General features: G+C 41.8%; 1 protein-coding gene and 1 long non-coding RNA gene across 8 annotated transcripts in view; one reads left to right on the top strand and one right to left on the bottom strand.

The window, feature by feature from the left end:
• Pde8a (phosphodiesterase 8A) overlaps positions 1-27,808 on the bottom strand; it is a 137,000-nt gene that overhangs the window by 87,700 nt on the left and 21,492 nt on the right. The gene's annotated exons all lie outside the window — the stretch shown is intronic.
• LOC131918053 (uncharacterized) overlaps positions 5,239-27,808 on the top strand; it is a 39,262-nt gene continuing 16,692 nt past the window's right edge. Inside the window, exons 1-4 of one of the 7 annotated variants that reach the window (XR_009380820.1) lie at positions 5,240-5,576; positions 13,766-13,875; positions 16,058-16,214; positions 22,841-22,927. This is a non-coding gene — a long non-coding RNA (uncharacterized LOC131918053). Of the gene's footprint in view, positions 5,577-13,765; positions 13,876-16,057; positions 16,215-20,833; positions 20,961-22,840; positions 22,928-24,908; positions 24,994-27,808 lie in introns of those variants that run through there. The other 6 variants (XR_009380821.1, XR_009380819.1, XR_009380816.1 and 3 more) reach the window with 6 other exon arrangements.

Genomic DNA, 27,808 nt, shown 5'->3' on the forward strand with positions numbered 1-27,808 from the left:
GATCTATGGGGCCAACAAGACGGCTCAGTGTTAAGTGGCTTGCTACCAAGTCTGAGAAACTTAAGTTTGATCCCCAGGCCCCACATGGTAGGAGAGAGAATTTACTGCTGCAGTTGTCCTCTGACCACCACACGGTCACACCACACACCATCCACACCACACACCATCCACACCACACACCATCCACACCACACGGTCACACCACACACCATCCACACCACACACCATCACACCACACACCATCACACCACACACCATCCACACCACACACCATCCACACCACACACCATCCACACCACACACCATCCACACCACACGGTCACACCACACACCATCCACACCACACACCATCCACACCACACACCATCCACACCACACGGTCACACCACACACCATCCACACCACACACCATCCACACCACACACCATCCACACCACACACCATCACACCACACACCATCCACACCACACACCACCACACCACACACCATCCACACCACACACCATCCACACCACACACCAACCATCCACACCACACACCATCCACACCACACACCACCACACCACACACCATCCACACCACACGGTCACACCACACACCATCCACACCACACACCATCCACACCACACACCGGTCACACCACACACCATCCACACCACACGCCATCCACACCACACACCATCACACCACACACCATCCACACCACACACCACCACACCACACACCATCCATACCACACACCAACCATCCACACCACACACCAACCATCCACACCACACACCAACCATCCACACCACACACCAACCATCCACACCACACACCAACCATCCACACCACACACCATCACACCACACACCATCACACCACACACCATCCACACCACACACCATCCACACCACACCACACACCATCCACACCACACACCACCACACCACACACCATCCACACCACACACCATCCACACCACACACCATCCACACCACACACCACCACACCACACACCACCACACACACACACCATCCACACCACACACCACCACACCACACTACCATCCACACCACACACCATCCACACCACACACCATCCACACCACACACCATCCACACCACACACCATCCACACCACACACCATCCACACCACACACCATCCACACCACACACCATCCACACCACACTACCACCACACCACACACCATCCACACCACACACCATCCACACCACACACCATCCACACCACACTACCACCACAATTGAGGAAATATTTTCCAAGAGCTTCCAAAATTAAAATACTATGTTCTCTTGTCCCCTAGTGATATTTCTGAGAAAAGAATTTTACCAAAACTTCCAACATAACTATTCAAAATATATTATAATTCAGCCTTTTGTGGTTGTTGTTGCATTCATTTATTAGTTTTGAGTTTTTAACTTCTTTGAAGCAAAGCTGCTTGCTTACCTTAAGCCAAACACTAAGCATGTATGCTGTAGTTGGCTGAGGACAGATGTTTACAAGAATATCCAGAGGTGAGGTGGTGTTCCTGCACTCTGGCTTCTCAGACACTACACTCTGCATTGCTCTTTCCACCAGGGAACTGTATTCGTGGAGTATATGATGTCACATGGTGATCAGTGTTGGTAGGGCTTGAGTATGTACTGTCCTCATGATTGGAATGCTTGCTCCCCAGGAAGTAGCACCATTTTTGAGAGATTGTAGGAACCGGATGAGGCTGAGCTAGAGAAAGGAGGTCACTGTGGAGGGGGTGTCTTGGAAGTTGGTGTATCCCTGGCCGCTTCCTGTCTGAGCCAAGAAGTGAACTCTGTCCTCTGCTACACAATCTTGCCACCATGTCCTACCCAAGCACATGGGACCAAGAAACCTTGAACTAAACCCTCCAAAATCGTGAGCTGAAACCAATCTTTCCTCCTTTAAGTTGTCTGTCAGGTATTTTGATCACAGCAATGAAAACCAATATATTGGTGGGTGCCATCTTGTGACCCCCCACTCACTTATATTTGTGGTAATGACAGGTCCTGGCCTTAGTTCTACTAATTACCAAAAATTGGCTCAGCACATGTGTGGAGGTCAGATGACAACTTTTGGAAGTTAATTCTCTCCTTTTACCATATGGTCCCAGGGATCAAAATCAGGTCATCAGGTTTGGCAGCAGGTGCCTCTACTGCCTGAGCTCCAGCCACGGTTGGGGCAGCATAGTGTGTGTACACACAGGTGGGAGTATTCTTGAGCTGTTCTCCCTCCCAAGCTGAAGCATTTTGGAATCAAGGTGGGTTCTGAGATGCCCATGCCACTGGCTCATGTGCTCATTTCCACTAGTACAGTAGAGAGCTTTGGTTTTCAGTCCCAGGGTACACCTCTCACTATGGAAAACGCTTTTAGCCAGATGGAATCTTGTTTTGTTTTATTGTTTCTCTTTCCCTGAATTCTGTAGCCTTAAGTGTCTTGTCTACTTCCTTCCTACTCCTGAGTCAACCTTTCATAAACTGCCTATTTTCTGGCCTGGATTTTCAGACATTCCTCATTTCTTCAAAGACAGAATTTTCACTTGTTCCCATTCTCTTCTCGTTACTCAGGGTAGTTTCCCTGGCAAGGTGAAGAAAGGACAACTTAACCTTTTCAAATATTTTTCTACTTTTTTCAACTCCAAAACCAAATGCCTTAAAATATTTTGAATATAAATCAATACACACTCATTAAAAACCTAGACAGTAAAGCAGGAGAAAAATATAAGAAAAAGCTACTATCTGAAATCTCTTTGCAGTCTAAAGCACTCCTCGTGGTGTTAAAATCCATGTCGTTTTTCTCTTCCCAGTGCACAGAAATCCACCTTTTCCCCTGCCTTGCCCCTACTTGTAAAGGGACTCCTGGATTGAAGAAATGGCTCAGAAGTTAAGAGCACTGCTGTTCTTGCAAAGGATCCACATCTGGTTCTTAGCACCCACCTCAGGTAGCTTGAAGCCTCTGTAACTCCAGCTCCAGGGGATCCCACACCTTCTGGCCCCAATGGGCACCTGCACTCATGCACACTTACCCATACACAGGCACACACATATACACATGGTTAAAAAGAAAATAAAACAATCTTTCAAGTAAAGCAAGTCCTTCTTTGCAAATATAGATCTAAATTATACATTTTAATAGCTACATGACATTCAAGAGAACAACATTTTAACCAAGTATATCATGAGACACTAAAACGCTTAAACTTAAAAATAAAAATACCAAACCACGCTCCTTAAAGATCAAATTTTCCACATTTTAGTTTCCTTGTAAATCAGATGGAATGAGGTGTTTATTCCAGAAGCATTTAGAAATAAAACTCGCATGGGTTTTTAAAAGCCAGGTGACAATGGGTTCTTTTTTAATGTTAGTTTCTGTGACCTTTGTTCCCTGTATAATAATCACACTGTATTTTCCTGGTTTCTCATTTACAAAATGGATAAAATTCAAGCAGCAAAATGCCCCAAGTGTTCTATCGTGGATGTACAGTCCCCATGTGTTACCCGTCAGGAAGACAACAGTCAAGACTCGGGCTGCTCTTTTACATAACAGACGAGCTGACGCTAGGGTGTCACACAAGAGAGTATGTGCAACCCGCTTACAGCCCGTGAGTTTTCATTAAACTGTCTTATCTAACCCATTTCTTTAATTAGCAGAGACTTGGAGCTGTACAAACACTGAAGCTCAAAGCTGTATCTACGAAGTGGAGAGGAAACATCCTGTCCTTGCTCGAAGCAGACCTCAGGAACACTTTTCCTAAGAGACATCCTCTGTACAAAAGAACAAATCTCCAGATGGCAAAGCACTGGCATATGCCAAGGAACAAAAACTGTCAATTAATGCTATTTACAAAAATATTCCAACAAGCATTTGAGGGTAGCCTGTAGGCTTAAAATGTGCCCCTTACAAAACTGTGTAGCTTCTTTCAGCAAAGAAGTCAGACAAACTCCAGCGAGGCCAGGAAACAGCCACCGTGACCTACCCAGCCGCCACCACCACCACTAACAGCCTGTAACACCTGAGTATTTGTTACGTCTCTCAGTACACCTTAATCCTAATCACCTTAATCAACCCTAGAAAGAACTGTTGTTACTACTCCTAGTTACAGATTTGGAAACAGAGACTCTGTAACGTTCACCTGCTCATCAATCACACAGCTCCTAAGTAGGGTGTGGAACTGGACCTAAGCCTATGTCTTCCAAGACGGAAACTCGGTTACTATACTGTATTGCCTCCTATGCTAAAACAGATAGAAACTCAGAAGAGGGTGGGATTTGGCCTGGAATAGTCAGAGAAGGCAACAATCATGGTGAGTGCGTCTAGAATGGTAGACAAGATTCTGGGCAAGTATCAAGGTAGAGAAAGGTTCACATGTACAAAAACATGCAGCAGAGGAACAAAGGAGAGCTCTGCCGGCCACACAGGTGATGTTCACTGCAAATTGTTACAGAAAATGGCAGACAAGTCTTAAGAGACAAAAATCTAGAAGAGCGGGTTGTATTAGCCCCCAAGTAAGAAATGTAGACTGTCGGGATCAGTTTTAGATAACACGGTATCTTATATATTTTACAAGGTCTAATCTTTAATACATAGACTTGCTCTGATAAGGACGATAAATGTTCTTAGCAGGGTCAACTATGAATTACCACTCATTCATTCACTTCACCTAACATTTATAGAGCACCTTTTATGTGCTAAATCTTCAGGTACTAATATGGAATTAAGGATATGGATCCTATCTTCCAGAAGCTAAACACAGAAGGCTAGACAAATACAAACAGACAGTTACAACATTTTGTAAATGTTTAACCACAAGAACTTGTGCAGAGTGTGACTGAAAGTGACTGATTAACTCTGCCTAAGTTGAGAGAGTGGAGGTGGGGGAGCACAGGAAAGGTTTCAGAGCATTCTAGAAAGAGAAACATGTACAAGGGCATGAGAGGATGAATCCACCAGGCATGTTCAGAACAGCCAATGGGGAAGTGTGGTTGAGATGAGCCTAACAGAAGGGGCAGGCGGCAGAGGGCCGAGCTCAGCAGGAGCCTCCAGTCAGGTGCAAACACCCAGCTAACAGGCAGAATAACCACAGACCCCGCGCTCACACACAAAGCTGCTCCAAGCACCACCATCACTGTGCTCGTAACCAGAGGAAGAGTGACAATTCTCACCCTCACAAAGGGAAACAAGAGGCTGGGGACAGGGAGGCCTTGAGGCTGAGTCGGTGGAGGCAAGGTAAAACCACACCACAGATTCAAGGAGCTGAAGACATTGCAAGCAGGAGGCACTCTCAGGGGGAGCCAGAGCTATTTTCAAACATCTCTATGACGTCACAGAATGAAGGGGAGCCATGAGAGAATTCACCTATAACACCTTCTACGGGTCCCATTACCAGCAGGCTCTCTCACCCTGTGCCCTCCGCTGATGGCAAGACACTAGCAGATGTACCTGCTCATTCCTTCTCTGAAACAGAGCATAGTTATTCAGGGAGGGGGGGTTAACAGGCAATTTCTTCCTTCCGCTAAATGAAGAGTGTGTCCTTTCCTGCCTGCCAGACACTGTCATGTGAGTACGTGAGGGGCTGCCTCACAGCCACAGAAAGAGAAGTTATTCCAGGGCCGGGGAAGCTCCCATCTTAATCTTTCCTCAAGATTGCTTACTAGGTAGGGAAACGAAATAGTTTTTAATAGTGAATGTTCTTGCAACTGGAGCCCTGACTGTCTAGCTCTTGGGGCTGAACAACGACAAAATGTGTAGCTTCAAAGCCTCTGGTACAAGCTAGGCAAGTGGAATGGACAGTGGAATCAGGCACCAGAAAATGTCTTAAGTTTCATGGGCTTGTGCTACTAATGAACCTCACAAATTCACTAACACACACACACACACACACACACACACACACACACACACACACACTAGCACACGCACACACATCCAATGGGGAAAATGAATAAATGGAATTAAAATGATGTATATTTGTAAAAGAGGTGAATGAACATAAGCTGTATTATAAATGCAGAAGAGCCTTTGGTTAAAAATAATAAAGTGAAAGAGCCATTATCTCTGTAAATATGTGAATAACATTCTAAAATTTAAGTTATGAATAGCACAGTGGCACACACGCATGATCCCAACACTGGAGAAGGCCATGGTTTGAGGCCAACCTAGGCTACATAGTAGAGGGGAGGAAAATGGAAGACAGATGGAGAGAAACAGAGGGGGCTGAAGGAAGAAAAGAAGGGGAAGGAGGGAAGAGGCAAGGCTCATGAGGACAGAAGAGATCGGAAAGAGTTTGAAGTGAATACAGTGTGGGGGAAAGGAAATAGAAAGGCAATAGGAATAAGAAGCCTAAGTACCTGTCGACAGCCCAGACTAATTTACTCATAGTAATAGTCTTGCAATATGAAGACTGTTTTAGCCGGGCCTGATGGTGCATGCCTTTGATCCTAGCACTGTGAGTTTGAGGCCAGTCTGGTCTACAGAGTGAGTTCCAGGACAGCCAGAGCTACACAGAGAAACCCTGTCTCGAAAAACAAAAAACAAACAAAAAAAAAAGTAAAAAACAAACAAAAAGAAAAAAAGGAATTCCAGTTTGGAGGTAATTCCTTCTACACATAGTTAAAGTAAGAATATTGACAAAAGATGGCTCAATCCATAAAGCGCTTGTGACAGAAGCCAAAAGGACATGAATTCAAATCCCAGCACCCAAGTAAAAATCTGGGCTCAATAAAGGGTTTATAATCTCCGAGTAGGAGAGAAAGATAGACGGATCCCTGGGGGCTCCCCGGCCAATCAATGTGGACAACCACTGAGCCCCAGGTTCAGTGAGATCCTGTCTCAAAACTAAAGTGGAGATCCATAAAGGCAGACTTGACCTCTGGTCTCCATACAAATATGAGTAAACACACATTTACACACATGTACACAGAAAGAGACAGAGACAGACAGACAATTTATTTTTAGTTTTAAAAAACAACATTGACAAAATTGTCAGCTATCTTTTATGAAGAATTTCCAGGCTAGGCTGCCTAAAGGAAATTCCAGAATTATGTCTTCTCCATAACAGCTTTATATATTCTGCACTCAGTTTGATAAACATTTTTATTCTTTACATCCCCCAAACAAGCCATTTTCTGCTGTCATGAATTTGGCAAACTCCAATTTACCTCAGTGTTTACTGAGTTTAAATGTATCAAAGTTCCTACATACTAAAGAAGACAAAGGAAAAGAAATCTGCCAGATACAACGTTTTTGTTTGTTCGTTTTTGTTTGCTTGAGACAGGGTCTTGCTGGTAGTAGCCCAGGTAGGCTGACCTTGAATTTAAGAGGCTCCTCAGGTTCTGCATGGACTACAGATTTGAGCCACCATCCCTGGCTGGGATTTGCTCAGTGCTGTTGAGTAAAGCGCAGTTGGCTAGCAGAGGAGAAGAAAACCAAGACGGAACACAGGCAGGGCAAAGAGAAGTCTTCGCTGTGCGCTGGCTGGCAAGTGTGGGGAAGGAGGTGGTGTTTCAGACAGGGCCTAAAGGGCAGGCAGGATTCTGAGAGGGACAGTGTCAAAGAGGAGGCTACCGTCCAATAAATGACACGGTCAGCAAGCCGAGAACGAGTTCATTTCCCTTTTTTCTGTTCAATTGGGAAATACTAGGAACAAATAACACTTTGGCAGTATAAAGTGGGACATTTATAAAGGACAATTTTGCACTGTACACACAAACTTTTTTAAATGTTTGCTCTGGTTTAGCAGTTCAAGTTACATAAACAACTCCTAAAAAGATTAAATTTTGTGGCATGTGCGTATCATATATGTAAAAAACAAAATATTTAAGAATAATTGTAGTATGCACTAAAGAGTTATATGGATGTTTACCACTGTAATATTTATAATAGTTAAATGTTGTTAGTAATACTAAGTGTCTAAATAACTATTCTATAGAATTGAAAACTACAAAGCATTTATAATTATGGAAGTAGACTAATTGGCATGTAATGTGTTCAGCTAACTTTAAAAGCAAGTTTCACTCAAATGGCTGATAAACACATGAAAAATATTCAACCTCACTAGCTAGCAGACAAAATTAAACTACACTGAGATTCCATCTCATCTCAGTCAGAACGGCAGTCATTAGGAAAACAGTAAGTGTTGGCTGGACTGTAGACAAAAGAGAACCCTTGGATACGGCTACCCGGGATGTAAACTAACCCAGCCACTGCAGCAGCCGTGTGGAAGTTCCTCAAAAAACAAAACAAACAAAACAAAACAACTAAAAATAGACCTGTCATGTGACTCAGATTAACCATTCCTCAATCAACATGCCACAGAGATAACTTTCACATCAGTGTTGATTCCAGCACTGCTTGTAATAGCTAAGGGATGAGACCAAGCTGTCCTTCAACAGGGGATGGATAAAGAAACTATGGCATATTTATACAATGGGATGTTTTTTCAACCATAAAGAATGAAGTTATGGCAAGGCATGGAAACACACACCTTTAATCCCAACACTTGGGCAGCAGAGGCAGGTGGAGCTCTGAGGTGGAGGCCAGGCTGGTCTACAAGGCAAGTCCCAGGCCTATATAGTGATATTCCATCTCAAAAAGACAAAACAAAACAAAAAGTAGTATGTCCTCTTCATGTTCCATCTTTCTACTCTTTCAGGAAACTGGCAAAGACTAGACTTAATTTTTAGTGAAGTTCTGCCTACTGGTCTAGACCACACACCCCTCCAATGCAGGGACTATCCAAGTTTACCTGACCGTTAAACAGGGCCTTGAAGACCTCCTGGTGGGTGAAAAAATTAGTCTGAAAAGGAAAGGCCTTCCTTTTGTCTTTTTATAGGCAATGATAATCAGTTCCTTCAGTTTTCATCTTTACAACTAGGGACTACATAGTAGAAATCTACTAATTAAGTATTAATAGATAAAATTTGGTATTAATAAACCAAATTAGCTATAGTTAAGCAATGTTTACATTTTTTTGTAGTCTACAGAAGAAAAACACCAGAATATACATTACAACTGAAACACATTTCACAATACTTAGTCCTCTCACATCCACTGTTATTTTCTATTCTATGTTCTTCTAAAACAAAATTGGTTCAGTTTTTAAAGGCGTTGCAAATGTTTTTGATCCCTACCATGAAAGCAGAAGACTTTGTACCTTCCTCTACAACCATTTCTGTCAAGAACAGCAGAAATGGTGCTAAAGCTGTTAAGTGTTATGCAAACATCTACCTTCTGTTCTTAGAACACTGGCTCTCTGAATGTTTCCTCTACGACACTCTCTCTTGGAACTCAACCACACTATTAGAAGTTCCAACCACATAGAAAGACTACACACACTGTAGTCATCGGTACTAGCTGAGAAAACCAGCCTATAGGTAGTCCCAGCCCCAAGATATGTGAAAGAGACTGCAAACAATTCCAACCATCAGCACTCACAGAGCAGGGATAAGCCATCCCCTCCCAGGACCTGTCCATATTTCTGACCCACAACATCTGTGAGATTAATAAATGGTAATTGTTTTTTGTTGGTGGTGGTTTTTTGTTTGTTTTGTTGTTTGGTTGTTTTATTCGTTTTCCGAGAACTCATAGAGATCTGCCTGCCTCTGCCTCCTGAGCGTTGGGATTAAAGGCTTGCACCAGCACCACTTGGCTAATGGCAATTGTTTAATATCACTAAGTTTAATGTGGTTTATTTTATTGGGATAGTAACCAAAACAACAGTGCTAGATATAACCTGATAAATTGATGTTTGAACCAACTAAAGGGCAGTTTAACAAACACTGGTTTAAAAGACATTGATTCAGTATTTGGAGCCTGGTACTCAACATCCATAGTTCCCACAGCCTTCATATTTAGACAGTCAAAAGTTTTTCATGGGAATAAATAAATAAAAGGTGGTAGGGAGTAAAGTAAGCCAGAAGGTGTTTTGTCACATGTATATATCAGCATTAAAATGGCTGAGACACACTGGGATCAAATTCTGAAGCTCATAGGTAGCCTGCATTTCAAGGAACCTCTCCCTTCCTAGGGATGGCCCATATCCCTGTATAGTTTCTTGCCAAAGACTTTCTGGTCTGAAGGCTGACCTCTAGCCACTTAAAGGCAGTCAGCCCTGTCTACAGCATCAGGTTTTTCTGTTAATTGATAACTTTCATCTAAATATAAATCCAGATTAACCTGTTAAGGATTTGCAGAATCTAAAGAAAGTGGAAAGTGTACACAGCATTTCTGGTAGGTGCAGAGTGTCCAGCTACTCTCCAACAAGAGAACTTAAGTGCAACTGATTCACTGGAATTTCTTTCTTTAAATGTCACTGTCAAGCTAATAAATAAGGAACCAGCACTGAGGACAAACAGGAAATTCATGGCTAGACTCCCAGGAAGGCAGCCTGGGAATGGGGGCACTACTAAGCCCTCCAAGGAAGAGGAAGTTCTTTATGCAAGCCCCTCCTGAAAGCAGGTCATCCAGGGGAACTGACCTAAAAGGAAAATTTCCCCTGAAACGAAAGGCTCATCAGGGCTAAAAAGAAGACTAAGTCAGGGGTCAGGTGACTTCAAAGGGAAGAGGTCTCATGTAGGAGATATGGCGGACCTGGGGTATGAAGAACACATTCATGTTACACTGGTAAACACAAAAGTAAAAGCAAATAGTTTGGAGTTTGAGAATGAGGGGAAAAAAGACTAATGGGGAAGGGGGAGTGGGAGTCCACTCCAAAAGCCTAAATCGACATGAACAAACCTGACTTTATCAAGGCATGTTAATCCCAACCAGCAACCATGAAAAAAATGTCGATTATGCCATCAACTAAGTCTGATGTCTTTGATTTTAATCTGGATATGCTGTTTGTTGCTCAAGGTCCTCTATAGTGGAATCCACACATGGAACATTAGGTTTGTGCAATGAGTAACCTGTAATCATTGTCCAAAAGAGTTACTGACAGCAATAGCAAGGGTATCTTCAGTGCCAACAGATACCACCATGTGACACACTAGGAAGGAAGAAACTAGGACCAGAGGGTGGAGTCAGTTGACACAGTGCTGGACAAGTATGTATGAAACCCTGGGTTTGACTTCCAGCATCACAGAAACCCCAAATGCTTGAGAGCTGAAGGTGGGAGGATCAGAAGTTCAACGTTACCCTCAGCTACCCAGTGAGTTCAAGGCCAGCCTAGGCTACATGAGACCCTAGAGAGAGCAAGGAGAGAGAAGAGAGAAGGTACATTCCAAGCCAGCCTAGGCTACATAGTGAGACCCAATCCTCAAAAACAAGAAAAACAAAACAAAACAAAGCAAAAAACACTGAAGTAAGAAAGGGGAATCAAAAGAAGGATGAAATTTATAGACAAATGACTAAAAAACAAAAGCTGGTGAGGATTTGGGGAAAGGGGAACCCTCATTCACTGTCGATGAAGAAAACTATAGAGTCACTATGAAAATCAGTATAAAGAATTCTCAAAAAGCTAAAAACAGATCTACTATATAACCCAGGTATACCAACCACTCCTTGGCATATGCCCAAAAGACTCAACGTTCTACGTCACAGAAACTTGTCCATTGTTACTCTATTTATAATAACTAGGAGATGGGAACAATCTAAATGTCCTTGAACTGATGAATGAAAATGTGATACACACACAATGGAATTATATTTATTTGCAAAGAAAAATAGAAGCATGAAATCTGCAGATAAGTAGAACAAGAAAATAATATACTGAATGAGATAACCCAGACCCTGAAAGACAAATGCCACATGTTCTCTCTTTCTCTTAGATTTATTATGTATACAGCATTCTACCTGCACGTATGCCTGCACACCAGAAGAGGGCACCAGATCTCATTACAGATGGTTGTGAGCCACCATGTGGTTGCTGAGAATTGAACTCAGGACCTATGGAAAAAAAGCCAGTGCTCTTAACCTCTGAGCAGTCTCTCCAGCCCCCACATGTTCTCTCTTACTTGTGGATCCTAGCTCTGAATCTTTAGATATGAGTTTAGAGCATGGAACACCTAGAAACCAAGAAAGTAAGAAGGGACCATGGAGTGGGAGAAGTAGCTTTGGAGATGGGGAGAGTAGAACACAAGTGGTATGAAGGGGGACATGAGAACAACAGGGGAGTAATATGGAGGGAGAGAGGAAGGAGAGATAAATAATACTAAAGATGTCTGAAAAAGCCATAGGGAAACATATACTTCATACTTACTATATATATATATATATATATATATATATATATATATATATATATATATGACATTTATATATATTTGAAATGACATTATAACACTTACAGAAATAATATTCCCCCAAGAGCCCATAGACTAACAAAAACCCCAGTGATAAGTATGGGACATATCACTTCCAGTTGCTATTCAGGGGAGTCCAAAAGACTCCCCCCAAACAATACAGGCCACTGTCATTACCCTTGGTTGTCTCCTAGAACTTCAAAGAAAGAGCCTATTGCTCTTACACACTTCAAACACAGGACTTGGAGGAATTGGGCTGGAACCAATCTAAGAGCCTCCTCTCTGAGGACTAGCTCTTATTGTATCTAAAGGTGCTATGCAAGCTGCCTAGAGGGAAAAAAAATCAACAGTTCTACTTAGTTGTAAAGCCTACAAACCACAAGAATGACCAGCCCACTAAGATATCCCTAATGATACTTATATCTTGATAGTAACTAACAGCTGTCTAACTGGACTTATGGCCCACTCAATAGGAGGGAATTCATCCCTGGTTGTTATGGAATAATCTTTTTGTACACTGTGAAGATGTGTCACTTGGATTGGTTTAATAAAAAGTTGAATGGCCAATAGATAGGCAGGATTGGGGGGGCAGATAGGACGCTGGGAAGAAGAGCTGAGACATGGAGAGTTGCCAGTTAGAGATGGAGGAAGCAGGAAAGCAGCATGGGCAGTACAGAGTAAAGGTAATGAAGCCACGAGACAAAATGTAGATTGATTTAAAAAAAATGGGTTAGTTTAAGTTGTAAGAGTAACAAGCCTAAGCTATTGGCCAATCCTTCATAATTAATAATAAGTCTTCATGTTGTGATTTGGGAGCTGGCTGGTGGGACAGAGAAAGTCCACCTACAAATGGCATCCAACATGGGGCCATATATAGCCACAGAAGACCTGAGAACGCTTTAAAAAGGGTTATAAACACATAAAAATGAAGCCAAGTATGGCTTCCTACTCTTGTGTCTCCCATGCTGGCTGTGGTTCAGATACATGTCTCCCAGCAGCTGCCTGTGGGCTTGAGACACCAGTATGCCATGAGCTAAGCAGTATGGTGGGTTTAAGGTTTTGCTCATGCAGACAGAAAAGGGTACAGATATGCAGTAAAGCAGGTACAGATAGAGGAAAAAAACAAAAACAAAAACAAAAAACCTCTAAACAGGTTACAGTGTGTTTAACAATGTGGGTAGGCTTGAGAAAAAAGAAAAAGGATATAGACAGTCATAAAACAATAATAGTTTAAAAATAATAAAGTCTTTAAAAAAGAGTAATTTTTTTAAAAAAGAAGAAGTTGCATAGAGATGGGAAATACACAGGGAGTCTGGATCCTGTATGTTATTGTGTTGTCTTTGAATTTTTTGATTGCTGATGAACAAATGATAGCTGCTGAGAGACACTGGATTATAGAAACTGCTAACTTAAACCAACCTATATATTTTTAAAATGTCTTAACTTCAAAATGGAAGTCAAAAATCATGTTGTGTTGAAGAAGAGGTTATGCTTTTGTTTCCACAGAAAATGAAAGGCTATGGATTCAGTCAAGGTTAAAGAGGATTAGGTTTGATTGGGAGATCAAATACTGGCTACAGACATAAAGAAATAAACCTAGAAAAACTACAAGACAGGTGACGTATATTTTATCTGCTCAAACATAAAAACAAAAAATCATCTTTGGCTGGCTGTGTACAATGTATAGCCCATAGTTGTGTTAATGCAGATATGTATGTTACTTTTGAAAATTTAAGTGTTTTCAGAACAAGGGAACCAGACATCAATGAAAATGAGTGGCTCAGATGATCCAGCCTATCAGAATGCCTCTGTTGCAGTTTCCTCAGAGTTCTGCATCCAGAACAGCTTCAAGGCTGCTAGCTGAGATGGTCCAGCCTCACAGGCTATTCTAGCCAGGACATGGCCATTATCCTAATTTTCTCAGGGTCCCCCAAAGATGCCAGTGCCCTCAGACAACAGGAAGTAGTCTAGAGAACACAATGTCCACATTCCCAAGAGATGGTATGGGTGGTTTTTCGTCATTCTGTGGGTTGTGGATTGTTTAAGCGGGGTGGTTACAAGTTGTTATTGGTAATGGGCAAGAAAAAAGCTGAACAAAGGAAATTAGATTCAGGGATCTCATTCTGAAAAGAAAAGGGGGGATATAGAAATAACAGGATAAAAGGATAGATTATTGAATCTACTTTTAAACTTAAAAAGCAACTACTAGTCTTTGTAAAAATATTTTACATTGGTATGGATTTTTGCATATTGATACAAACTGAAGGTTATTTTTGTTATACTAAATGTATGTTTCTACTTTTGTTTTGGGTATTGTGCTTATACAGCTCATTTATAATGTAATGTATAATTAAGAAATGCAGGTTAGTAGATAGTCATTTATAATAATCAAACTTGTAGGTAATTAGGTATGTTTTCAAGGTTAAATAGATATATTTAGATAGACAGATGATCTTCAAACATTTCAAAGACCTACAGAATATGGTATTAAAAATGTTTAGTAACTTGAGGTTTTCATGACAGTGAGGCACATCTTCTCCTGGCAGCACTAATTTACTTCAGAGAAGATGATGGGCATTAAAGAAATTCCTTATGGAGTTTGCTTTCATTGTGGTAAGGTTAGCCACTGGGTAAAGAAACTGTTCTTGCCTCAACTGCTGACAGTGTGCTGTACAAAGTGGACATGCAGGACACACAGGAAAGTGACTGCTGAACTTTGCCAAAACAAGGCAAGACAGTACTTCAAAATTCCTACTTCATAGAAAAGTCTGCCAAACAGTCTACAGGACACACAGGAACTTTGCCAAGACTAGGCGGGACAGTCTGTCACAATTCCTGCTTTATAAAAGAGTCTGCCAGATATTCCAGGCCTGTAGGCTGAAGACAAATGCCCCAACCTTACCTTGGGTGATTGTCCAGGAAGCCAAATGTTTCTGTTGTTTCTTTTAGTTTTGGCAAGTTGCTTGCTCTGCACTTCCTGTTTATTCAGGTAATATTATATCCTCCTGGGGTCTTTGATGGAGTTGAAGACTAGATAGTCATAGTTAGAGTTTTCCTTAGTTATGATAGAAGGCAAACTAGGTACAGAGCTTTGACTCATCAAGATAGAATAAATAATGGAGCATTTTCTCCAAATATGCCAAATACAAATGGACTGGACATTGTAAATGTAATTCTTACCTGATAGTTGTTCTTAACATTTATAGTTTTATTATGTTAGAGTTAAACCTTTCCTTTTTATTTAGACAAAAAGAAGGAAATGTTCTGAAATAATCTATTTGTACGCTATGAAGACTTGTCACTCGGATTGGTTTAATAAAAAGATGAATGGTCAATACATAGGCAGGATTTTCAGGGCAGACAGGATGCTGGGAAGAAGAAGGGCAGAGACATGAAGAGTTACCAGCGGAAGATGGAGGAAGCAGGAAAGCAGCATGGGCAGTACAGAGTAAAGTAATAAAGCCACGAGGCAGAAAGTAAATTAATAGAAATAGGTTAATTTAAGTTATAAGAGCTAGTTAGAAACAAGCCTAAGCTATTAGCTGAGTTTTCATAATTGATAATAAGTCTCTGTGTTGTGATTTGGGAGCTGGCTAGCAGGACACAGAAAGTCTCCCTATATCTAGTTCTGCAAGCCTAGCCAACTACATGTGGCTGGTGAGGTCATAGATTCTAGGGAGAAACTACTACTTCCAATGTCCTAAACCTACTCTCTAACTGCATTCTAAATATTTATCCTTCTACAAACAGATAGGTGTAGGTCTAACCCCTCATCAAAGAAACTTCTTTTTGCATTAGATGGGGACTACTAGAGAAATATACAACTGGCCAAAAGGCAAAGAACAACAGACCGTGGTATACACAACCCTAATTGATACGTCTATACCTAAGGCTCAGAGAACAACATGAAAGAGGAGCAGAAAGATTTTAAGAGCCAGAAGACAAGGAAGTCTCGGTGAGATAGTGTCTTCTGTAGATGACACAGAAGCTGTACCCATGAAATACCAACAATATAGTTGCCTAAATAAGAACTGCATAATGACAACACAGACAAGAGAAATTTTACAAGGTCTCACTCATAGATGAAGAGTTACAGGCGATTGATTAATGACTGCTGAGAATGGGAGAATCAGTCTCTCTGGGGACAAGTTCCAATAGGTTATCCAATCCCAAGTGGTTATCACTAAACACACACACACACACACACACACACACACACACACACACACACACATAATACTAAATGGACTCAACAACATGTATATGTATGTGTTAACATGGGGTAGGGGTGACAATAATGTAAATATATAGGACTCATATATGAAATCCTCAAAAAAACTTTAATTAAAAGATGATTGAATAACTTTTGGCAGCTAGAGAAGACTAATTACAAGGTAGTTTCTTTTTAATTCTTCTACCAAGTGTAGAGAAAAGTAGAAGGGACATCAGCCCAGCAAAACTTAAGCAGGTTGAATAGATGACTGTGGTCCACATGGACATATGTTGGTAACTAAGAAACAACTTCACTCATCTAAATGGAACTTACAACTAAGGCCAAAATAAAAAGAGGCTTTGACTTCAGAAAATTAAAGATGAGTTGACAAAGGAGGGTCACAACTATTAAGGGAGATTAATAACAAATGAAACAAAATTCACTTTCTACATGGAAATGTCATACAACTAAACCAACATAATACCGAATACAAATATCAGGTCTCTCGGAAAGGACAGCAGATGGTGACAATAGAGGATGCTTCCCTCTAAATTAGCAGGAAACCCAAGGAGTAATGGGAACAGAAAAACACATCACAAGATCAAAAAAGAACTTCTAGAAGAGGTCATCTTGTAGCTCATTCTTGCAGGGCTGGAAAGAGTAAGCCAAATAGAGAAAGTGAGAAGAGCAGAGGAGGGGAGGGGAGGGGAGCGGAGCGGAGCAGAGCAGAGCCACAACAAAGAAGAAATCATATAATCTTTTGTTCCACCCTCCATGAGCTAAAGGCTATGACATGTGATGTAAGCAAACCTCAATATCTAACCACCGTTGACCCCCTGGAGGCCCCAAATGCCACCTCTCCTGAAGGCTGTTCCTATCATTTGTCTGCACTCCATTCTTACTTACTCTCTGAATACTTCTGAAATGCAGGGAGCTCCTCTAACAATGCTCTGAAACCAAGTGAACAACTCCCCCAGCAACTTCAGTTTCCTCAAACCTCGATGATCCAAAAGGGTCCCAGGCCGGAAAGACTAAAGTTGTATATCTATTCTCTGACCAATATACCTATCTGCCATTAATCCTGAACCCTATTCCTCCTCCACTAACTATCTGACTAACAATCTTTCCCTCATCTACTCTCTCCTGTTCCTTTTCCCATCCTCTATAAGCAATGGGATCTTGAACCATGATTCACTACTCAAACCTCTCTTGCTCTACCTTCTCTCCACTTCTCTTGACTTTACACAATGTCTTAGCTTGCTTTCTCCTGCTGTGATAAAACACTATGACCAAATCAAGGGAGGAAAGTATCTATTTGGTTTATGGGTTACAGTCCATCACTGTGAGAAGCCACAACAGTAACTCAAGCTGGGCAAGAACTGAAGCAGAGGCCATGGAGGGGTGCTGCTTACTGGACTTGCTCTCCATGGCTTACTCAGCCTACTTTCTTATACAACCTAAGGCCACCTGCCTAGGAATGGCACCACACACAGTGGGCTGGGACCTCCCATACCAATCATTAATCGAGAAAATGCCCCCACAAACTCACCTACAGACCAATCTGATGGAGGCATTTTCTCAATTAAGATTCCTTCTTAACAGATGACTTTATATCAAGCTGACAAAAAAACTAACCAGCACACACAGTATGTGCCAAAGCCATACACTCCTCATCCAATCACCTGCATTTCCTCTGCTTGTGTACCTGAGCTGCTGGAGAAACTCACATGGCCTTAAAAGGGGGGCCACCAAAAATCCATGGTCTCTCCCGTCAGCTGCTTAAAAATCCTTTAAAGTGCCCCCCAAACAACTGATTTCTCACAACTCTTTCCCTAGTCGATAGTGGCCTCAAGTCTGAACTTCAACTCTTAAAGTGTGATTTCACTCCTACTTGACAAAGAAAATTAAGATGAGGCAACTTCTTTAAATTTGTACTCACACATAATCTATAAAATAATGGTATTCACTTCCTTCCTTCCAAGGTCTTAAAAAACAAAAAAAGCAAAGATCCTTCCTCTTGTTCAGAGATAATCCTACACCTGTGCCTAACATTTCATTAATTTACTTCTCCTCTATGACTCTGTCTCTTTAGCATATAAATATGTTCATATACTATGACAGTTGATTGTCACTGTCACTTGACTGGGTTTAGAATCACCTAGGAGACACATCTCTGGTTCCGTCTATCAATTCTATGGCTGTGTTTCCTGGAAGGATTAACAAAAGAGGGAACACCCACTCTGAACATGATGGTATCAGCCCACAGGCTGGAGTTGTAGACTGAAAAAGGAGCTCTTGCTGCCCTGCCTTTCCTCCCTCTCCCGGCCTCCTTGGGCACCAGGCACACAAGAGGTGCATAGATACACATGCAGGAAAAACACTCATACACATAAATGTTTTGAAAAATTTAATAACTTCTAATATATATATATTATAATAAAAAACTTAAGAACATTAAACTCTTTTTAAAAATAATGTTTGGGGAAAGCCAATAGAACTGACAGAAAAAGGTACAAGTCAGAAGATTTATTAAGTTACACAATAAATATATCAAATAAATTTCATTTATATATATATATAAAAGACACTCTGTTAGAAATATATTGAAAGAGAAAATCTTACTTATGAAAGCAAAAAAAATGTAAGCATGAATTTAGTAAGAACCTCTAAAAATATAAAAACACTCCCCCAAAATGCAAAAGATTTGAATGAAACACTACATTCAGCTAACAGGGAAGCTGAAGCAAGATTATGGTAAATTCAAGGCCAACCTAGTCTAGACTGAGTTCTAGGACAAGTTGGGACAACCATGTAAGATGCTGACTCAAAATTAAAAATTAGAAAAATTAAAAGCGCTATAGCTATAGGAAAGGCGATAGCTCCGGGGTAGAGCACTTGCCAAGCTGGGGTGAGGCCCTAGGTTTCACCTCCAAAACTGATCTGTAAAACAAACCATAGACATCTCTGAAGATGCAAAGAATTCGTGTAACAAGGGCCAGCCACCTGGGCAGCTATGAAACTATTAATGGGATGGGGCACTGGGGAGAATGGTCCAGTGACTAGGAGCACTTGCTGCACAAACGTAAGGACCTGAGTTCAACTCCCCAGAACCCACAAAGCCAGGCATGGCTGTACAGTCCCTAATCCCAGTGTTGCAGGGAGCAGAAACAGGAGGATCACTGGGGCTTTTGGTCTCCAGCAAGTGCTGGAGAGAGCTCAGTAGTTATGAGCACTTGCTGTTCTTGCAGAGGACCTGAGTTCAGATCCTAGCAACCACATCGGGTGGCTTACAACCACCTAGGACACCAGGGGATCAGACAGTCTTCTAGCCTCTATGGAAGCCCACACTCAAAGATAATTTTTAAAAATTCCTTAGCTGGTATGGTGGTGAGTTTCAGGCAACCCTGAGCTACAGAATGAGACCATCTCAAAATAAATAAATACATAAATAAACCTGTATAACAAGTCACTTTAAAAGTCAAAAGAGGAGTTGGTAGGATTCTTACTTATGTCTGAAGACTCATAACCAGCACAACATAAAATGTGGCGTGATGATGTACACCTGTAATCCAAACATTATGGAAGTAGAGGCAGGAAGACCAGAAAGGCAAGGTCATCCTTGGCTACACAAAATTCAAGGCCAGCCTGGGCTACGTGGGAGACCCTGTCTCCAATTTCCAAAACAGAAAAAAAAAAAACCAAAAATGTAAGAAAACATTCTCTTTGGAGAAATAGTCTAAAGATAGAAATAGGAGAGTCACAGAAAAAGGAATACAAGTGATCCTTAAATAATACAAATATTCACCAATTTGGGCTGGTTGACTAGAGTGTAGATAGATTAACCCAGTAATGGACTAGTTACCCATTGACAAAGAATGAGGAACTGATTTCTAACTACAAGAAGGATGAGCCTTGAAAACATTACACTAAGTGAAAGAAGCCAGACATAAAAGCCAAAAATCAGATAATCTATTTAAATTAAATATCCATTATGTGATGCAGAGACCAAAGCAGATTAGTGGTTGCCAGGCCTGAGAGTAAGTAGGGAAGCAGGAGGGTTTCTTTGAGTCGGGGTTGTGGTTGCACAACTCTGAATGCGCTAACACTACCAAACTATGATTATGAGAGTACTCAGGGCTGGGGACGCAGCTCAGTGGCAGAGAACTTGCCTAGCATGGACAAAGCCTTGAGCTGTACTGCCAGCACTAAATTAAAAAAAAAGGATTATATGAATTATATTCTGAAGTTTTTTTTCCTAATAATGAATTCCTGCACAGATGGGGGGATCTCAAGGATATATAATTGAGTTAGAAAAGCAAAACAAGAATATTACATATACTATGTTACCATTTCTCAAAAAGGATATAAGCCACGCAAGATGGAACAGCCATCTCAGCACTGGAGAGGTGGTAGCAGGAAGATTCTGAGTTTGAAGACAGCATGAGTCAAACAAAACAATGAGACATAAATATAAGAGCATCAGTACAGGTAATAAGTATGATAGGTTGAAGTATATGTTAAAATCCTTGAGGCCATAATAACTAAATGACCTTCCCTTTTTTAGTTTTGTTTAGTTTGTTTGGAGACAGGGTTTCTCTGTAAAACAGTCTTGGCTGTTCTGGATCTCACTCTGTAGACCAGGCTGGCCTCGAACTCACAGAGATCCACCTGCCTCTGCCTCCCTAGTGCTGGGATTAAAGGCATGTACCACCACTGCTCGGCATAACTCCCCCCTTTTTAAGATGGGGTCACATGTAGCCCAAGCTCAAATCCTACTTGCTTTATTACCCAAGATGGCCTTGAGTTTCTACTCCTCATGCCTCCACCTCCCAATTATTGAGATTACAGGTGTGAGACACCACACCTGGTCTTATGTGGTGCTAGGGTTTAAATCCAGGACTTTATGTGTGCTAGATGGCTTAGTAGGGTTTATATTGCTATGATAAACACCATGACCAAAAAGTAACTCAGGAAGAAAAAGGTTTATTTCGACTTACAATTTTTAGTCCGTCGTTCAGGGAAGTGAGAACCGGAATTCAAGGCAGGCATCTGAAGGCAGAGGCCATGGACAAGTACTGCTTACCCACTTTCTCCTCATCGCTTGCTCAGTCTGTTTTCTTATACTACCCAGGACCACCTGCCTAAAGGTGGCATTACCACATCCATCATCAATAAAGAAAATGTCCAACAGACTTGCATATAGGCCAGTCTTATGAAGGCACTTTCTCTACTAAAATTCTTTCTTCCAAAATGTCCCTAGTGCATATCAAGTTGACATAAAAACTAGTCAGCACACTAGGTAAGTACTCAGTGAACTCAGCTACATCCACAGCTCCCATAATAATACTTAGGATGATGCTAAAGAACCCAATTACTCTTCTAAAAACTGATAAATTGTGGTCAAGAAAAGACATTTACTCAGCCTAAGTTATTCAAGCCTTATCACAGTTAAAGAATTTCTCCTTGCCGGGCGGTGGTGGCGCACGCCTTTAATCCCAGCACTCGGGAGGCAGAGCCAGGCGCCTCTCTGTGAGTTCGAGGCCAGCCTGGGCTACCAAGTGAGTTCCAGGTAAGGTGCAAAGCTACACAGAGAAACCCTGTCTCGAAAAAACCAAAAAAAAAAAAAAAAAAAAAAAAGAATTTCTCCTTACAGCATAGTCAGTATTAAATTTTAAAAAAAGAATGTCACAAAAGATCACTATTTGTCACCAAATTATTACTAATGAATTAAATATATGACTAGCACAAGATTTTTTTTTAATATTTATTTTGCTGGGCATGGTGGAGAGCATGTTTAATCCCAGCAGTTGGGAGGCAGAGATGGGCAAATCTCTGAGTCTGAAGCCAGCCCGATCCACAGAGCAGGTTCAAGCAATACAAGGCTATCTATATAGCAAGACCCTGTCTCCAAAAGCAAATAAACAAAAACTTATTTTACTATTTATAATTTATGTGTAGGTATGTATCTGCATGTGGGATATGTATATGTGAGTGCAGGTACGCTTGAAGGCCAGAGACATTAGATCCCCTGGAGATAGAATACAGCTGGTTATGGGTGCTGGGAGTCGAACTCGAGTCTTCTAGAAAAGTAGAAGTGCTCTTTTTTAAAAGAATTTCTTTACTTTTAATTTTATGTGTATGGGTGTTGCCTGTATGCATGTCTGTACACCACCTGCATGCCTACAGCTAGAATTACAGGTGGTTGTCAGCCACAAGAACCAGGTCCTCTGGAAGAGCAGCCGGCACTCTAGCTGCAGGGCCATCTCTCCAGCCCCTATCACAAGATCTTGTATAGTATATACTGTCACTGAGTCTACATGAACAACAGAATATGTTAAAGTTGATATCTGACTTCTCTGATGTCTCAGTCTCGTAGATACTCCTCTGGCAGCAGCTCATGCTATGAGAACATTTATGCAGCAGCCTGAGAACATAGCCTACAGGAACAGAAACTGGACTCATATTCTAACTGGCCAGTCATACAAGTAAACCATCTTGGAAGTGAATCCTCTGGCCCCATCCAGCCAGTCCAAGGCTGACTACATTCTAGGCATCATTGAAAGCAACATTATAAGATACTGTGAGCTAGAATCCAAGCCTAGCCAACTCTCAAATTCCTGACCCATGGACACTGAAAAATAATGGTTAGTATTGTTTTAGTCAATACATTTGGGGATAATTGTTACACTACAAATATTAACTCTATTATAAATTCTACACAATAAAATATTTCAGAATACTAAATCAACTAATTACAGACAATCCTTTAAATGTATTCACTCTTGCCAAAGGATGCAGTATGTTAAACTGAAGTAGAGGAAGGAGTTAATAAAAACTCACTCCTTTATACTTATCAGTCTCATGTCTCTTAGGGAAAGTATAATTCATCACATTGTCTCAAAAGCTATATAAAGTAGAACTTATCATCTCCATTTTAGAAAGAAAGCAATGCCTCACAATTCATTTTCAAGACCTCTCCCTGCTCCCTCTCAATATACTTCGCACTTTGCAAAAGGAAGGGAGGGAAGGAGACGGGGAGAGGGAGAGGGGGAGAGAGAGAGAGTGCCAACCTACCTAAGCTGGGCACAGTGCTTTGACTTCAAGGCCAACCTGGACTACCACAGAGAGAGCAGGGAGGAAGGGAGGAGGAGATTGGCAGGCTGACTCAAAGAAGTCAGTGCCTTGGTTAAAGGCGCAGTTGTAGAGACAGAGAAGGGGGTCCCCCGTGCTTTCCAAAACACTCAAATCCCTTCGGACTTTATTTACCAAGCCCCTTAAGATCATAGTTGTATGTGAATATTTCCCATTCTTAGAAAAACAATACTATTTACCCTTTTCTCACTGAAAAAAATGCAAGGTTATTTAGTGTAGTCTTTAATAGTAAGGCAAAATTGTAAGAAATTGCTGAAGAAACGAAAAACTGATAAGAATTCAAGGCTACACAGAATATCCAAAGATTTGGCTGCAATTCTGAATGAGTCTGTTCTTCAGGAAGTGTTTATTAAAGTGAATCAGGTTCTCCAAAATTATCTCCCTGCTTCCCCATCCTTTGCTCCCAGAGCAAAAAGGAGATGCAGTGAATCAACATAGGTAATTATAGCTGACACAGTGATCCCACACTTCATTCTTCAGTCTCAGTGGTAAACTGTGAGAGGACACTGGATGCCCTGGAACTGGAGTTGTGAACAAATTGTAGGCAACTATGAGGGTTCTGGGAACCAAACCCAGGTTCTCTGCAAGAACAGTAAATGCTGTTAACCACTGAGACATCTCTCTAGCCCCAATACTATACATCTGAATCATTTGTTTAGACAACAATAAAGTTTGAACTGTCTTCTTAGGTAACTGCTATTAAAGTTTTACAGTTTTTACACATTGAGTAGACTGTTTACGTTAATTCATTGGATCTTAATAAGTACCTGACTTTACAAATAAGAAAGCTGGAGTTATGTGACTTGCCAAAAGTCAAAAAGTAGGGAGTGGTAGACTGAGATGGACTAGTACCACCTGGTTCCCAAACCTGATACCCAATCACATACCAAAGGAAAAAAACCTATAAAAACCACCCAAGAAAACAATCAATGTAAATGCCTAAGTTCTTTTTCCTACTGCATTAGCTGGAACATTCTTTTGGCCTAATTCTCTTAAGTGATAACAATAAATGAGAATGTGCCATTTTCCTAGATCTAATTGAAAAAGAAAATCAAAGTTCAAAGAAAAATCCAAGTAGAGGATATTTATTATACTTCTAAAGTATTCCAGGAGAAGAGTTGAGAAGGACAGCCAAGACTTCAGTATTAAAGTAAAAAGGAAATAAAGACTCTGGAGCTGACTTTCAGGACATATTTCTCAGACTTAAAATAGTCTTGACCTTAGAACTGTCATGAGAAAAGGCAGACCAAATGAAGTCATCATATATAAATTATTCATTCACAGGAACACGCCTGGTGGACACAGAACTACGTTAAGGAACATTGATGATGCAGCCTGGTTTCCTGCTTTCAACTGAATCTTCCTACAGGTCACATTTTACGGCTATTAAAATTACTATATTCTCAAAAGCACTTTAGGCAACTCCATAGGGCTTCAAGCTTATGCTCCTTCAAGCTTGTGTTCCCCATACTAAAAGTCAAAGGGTGGAGGACAGCCCCTGCTCCCTGTGAAGGCATCCGTTCTGGTCCTTTACTGACAGGGACCCTGGCAGCACCAGGAAACACAATGGCTGGCATAAACCCATCCAGCCTCTGCTCTCCTGAGCTCCCACATCAGGAAGCCAGCAATCAACCACTTACACACAGGCAGGTGCCATCGGGGTGCCAGTGCCAACAGAACATACAGCAGGGAGACCGAACCCAGTGTAAACGCGAAGGGTAGCTTACCAGAGAACGTTTCTCCAAGGAAGAGTGGGAACTGCACAAAAATCGATTAAGACTGAGGGGGACATAGATGTATGAAAACTGTTCCGCTGTAGTATATACTGCAGGGTTTCAACAGAAATTTGTGCTAGAGGTTAATACACAGCAAAAAGCATGCCCTAAATTATAGCTTAGGCGACCTCATGTGTATAACTACCACCATGTCAAGAAATAGAACATTACCAGAACCCAGAAGCCTTTGCACCTTCTCCAAATCACTGCCTCTCCTCCTCCCCCCACCCCCACCCGGAGTCAACACCCTCCAGGCCCCAACACCACCTGCCAGGTTCTGAACTATGTACAAACCAAATCATGTAATACACAAGTGTTGGCTAGCCTCCGTCTCTCAACACTGCTTATGAAATCCATCCATGCCTTTGTGTGTAACTAAGGTTCTTTCATCTCCATTGTTACAAGGCATTTCATCCTGTCCTTATTTCTAATCGTTAGCTGGTGTGAATGATAGTGCAATAACATTCTAGTATGTGATTTTTGTAGTGAGCATATTTACACATCTCTGTTAGCTACATGCCTAGAACGAGAATTGGTGGGCGAGAGAGAAATGACCGTGTTGAAGTTCATTAAATAGTGCCAACAGTTTTCCCTAGTCATTTCACTACCACGAATCCCTACTAACAGCAGACAACACCTCTCCCGTGGTTAGGCGGGGTTCTCCTAACAGACAAGATAATCTCTCAGGGTCTGGAGAACAACAAGGCCCTGAGGAAACTGGCCAATGGTCCTTCTCTAGCCTCAGATCCTTATGTGCACCCTTTACATAAATCCCATAGTTACGTCCCCAATTCCTCAACTTTCCAAGGTGAAAGCCATTACAACAACTGCCACCACAGAGAGAGCCTGGACTGCCACTACTTCCAGATCACAGGGAATCCACCTAGAAGTGGCACACCTTAGTCTAATTATAAACCATTTTATATCGTCTACGCCCAGGACCTTTCTAACAGTCGCTCTCACAAGAAAAGAGAGCTTGCTTTTATACCACTTATTTCATAGTAGTAGGTAAAAGAGAACTAGAGTAGATTTCTTTTGCCTTAGAAATTAAATAAAAATTAGATTTCAACTCTCCTATCCTTCTTCACTTTGAATATCCTTAGCACATACTAACTAAACATCACACACTCACAAAAAACTAACACATCAGGAAGAATAAAAGAACAGAAGCTGTGTGAAGAACATTTCCTTTTTTTCCCCTTTAAAAAACACTTTAATATATACTGGGGGTGCGGGGGTGCACATGTGCATGCTTGCCACCGCACATTGTGGAGTTCACAGGATAACTGTGGGAGGTGGCTCTCCCCTTCCACGTGGGTTCTAGGAGTCAAGCTCAGGTCATCTAATATGTCAGTAAGCACCCTTACCTGCTGAGCCCTCTTTCTGTCCGTCTCTCCCATGTGTTCACTGTTAGGACACAGATTCTGAAGAGGAAGGGCAGGCTGGACAGGAGGACGTGCCCAAGAAGTCTCACAGGCTCACTGAACTGGGCAGGTACTTAATTACTCAGGCAAGAAAAGGGAGGCCCGATCCCAGGACACAATGAGGCTAACAGGCCTCGGGAAGAACCAGCAAAGGCCAGTGTCCTAGCAGGCAATAGGGTGGGGTGGGATGAAGGCAGAAGTTTAGGATTCAAGCAGGAGAGTCAGGAAAAAGGAAGAACTCCATGGCAGGTGACAGGATCTCATCCTTCGTGTCTAGGGTCAGAAAATTATTTAGCAAAACACACAAAGACAACCTCGGATGTGCAGAGCCCAGAGATAACAGGAGCATTCAGAATGGAAAGGCTGTAGATGTTCAGCTGGGAATGTGTGCACAGCCACAAGGTAGTTATTAGGAGCGGGCTAAGGCCCAGAGTGTGGAGCTGGAAGGACGCTAACCTCCTCCAGATGAACTGGGGTGGAGGGAGAGGAAGAGAACTGACAAAGTGTCTGCAAGAGAGAAGCAAAGGCAGCCAAAGGTTAGGGAGGAAGGAGGACTCAAAGAACCACGCTGTCCACAGCAGCTACCAGCAGACTGAGACTGGAATCCAAAGCACTGAAACAGTAACTAGCCAGCATTACACTGTGACTGGGCTACTGCACACATAAGCTACAGGAGAGTTCTGGAAAGGGACTCTGCAGAGCCACCCCTTCCAGACCCTGCTCTGCAGAGGTGTTCCTTTCAGACACCCCTCTCTATCCCAGCCTTTTGGGACCACATCACCCAGAGGTCTAAACCCTGCCGCCTTCTTCTGACCTCTAGGTCATCGATATCTTTAAAGATCTCAGTGCCTCAGGCTTTGCCTTCTCCACCCCAAGTTCTACCCAGACAACTTCAAGGTCATATGGCAACACCACTCCCTGCAGTTCCTTCCCTTTAATTATGTGGTGTGGAGCCTAACTCCACCTACACAGGTCCCACCGCATA

Source organism: Peromyscus eremicus, chromosome 1 (assembly GCF_949786415.1).
Source record: "Peromyscus eremicus chromosome 1, PerEre_H2_v1, whole genome shotgun sequence".
Taxonomy (NCBI): domain Eukaryota; kingdom Metazoa; phylum Chordata; class Mammalia; order Rodentia; family Cricetidae; genus Peromyscus; species Peromyscus eremicus.